Raw genomic sequence first — 990 nt, 5'->3', positions numbered from 1 at the left:
ATTAACTAGACTTTCTATAACAATCCTTTTAATGACCGATTTTGTCATACAAGCTCTAATTTCAGTTTCATAGTGACAAGCAAGCGCTTTCCAATTTTTTTTTTTAAGAGTGGTATTCACTAACAATTAATGAGAGGGCTTAGATATGAACTCAACTCTGTTAAATGGTGCCATGATTTACACAACACTTAAATATAAACCTTATCCAATATGAAAATCATACGATAAGTATCCAATGTTCTAATATTCTTCCGCTTAAACAAAGACTCTGACAACACTGACAACAATTACTTCACTCTGCCAAATAAGTAAAACATAATAAAATGGCGTGAATTAACATTTATTCATGTTCACCGAGATCCCGGAGAGGCCCCCATTTGTTATGGCACTTTTAAGTCTAGGGTATCATTTAGTGCCCATTGCAATGCCAGTAATAAGCATATCCGGGTAGAAAAACAAACGGATGGACAAAATAACTATATTGAATATTTTATATATTTACATTATATAAACACATGAATATATATTAGAAATAAGATAGAACCTTACTCATATCCTAACACACATCAACAAAATATAAATATAAATACTTAGCCGATAGTGACCAAAGGCAAGGAGACACAAAATTCGAGCTACACAAAAAATGGCGGAGCGACTTGACTGAAAGCCAGGTGGCGTTCATGCGAGTCAGCCAAGGAGTGCGCTCGAGTCAGCCACCGAAACACAAGTCAGTTCGGATTTCGATACGTAATGAAACTCATAATGACAGAGAAATGAAGAAATTATATATAAACAAAGCAAGATCATCAGCGTATCACTAATCAAATCATTAGTTAACCCATAACAAAAACTTACACATGTTTTTCACTTGAAAAATAAGAGTTCCCATATGTCACGTTTTGTCCAGAGGAAGTTCCTAACCACATACGGCATCTTCACAATCAGGTCATTCAACATTTGGTAATCCTATTAGAACTGAGATTTAAATTA

This window comes from Penaeus japonicus, unplaced genomic scaffold (genome assembly GCF_977035675.1).
Source record: "Penaeus japonicus unplaced genomic scaffold, GWHDUDI00000001_assembly GWHDUDI00000004, whole genome shotgun sequence".
Classification (NCBI taxonomy): domain Eukaryota; kingdom Metazoa; phylum Arthropoda; class Malacostraca; order Decapoda; family Penaeidae; genus Penaeus; species Penaeus japonicus.
Note: the sequence above shows the minus strand (reverse complement) of the source record.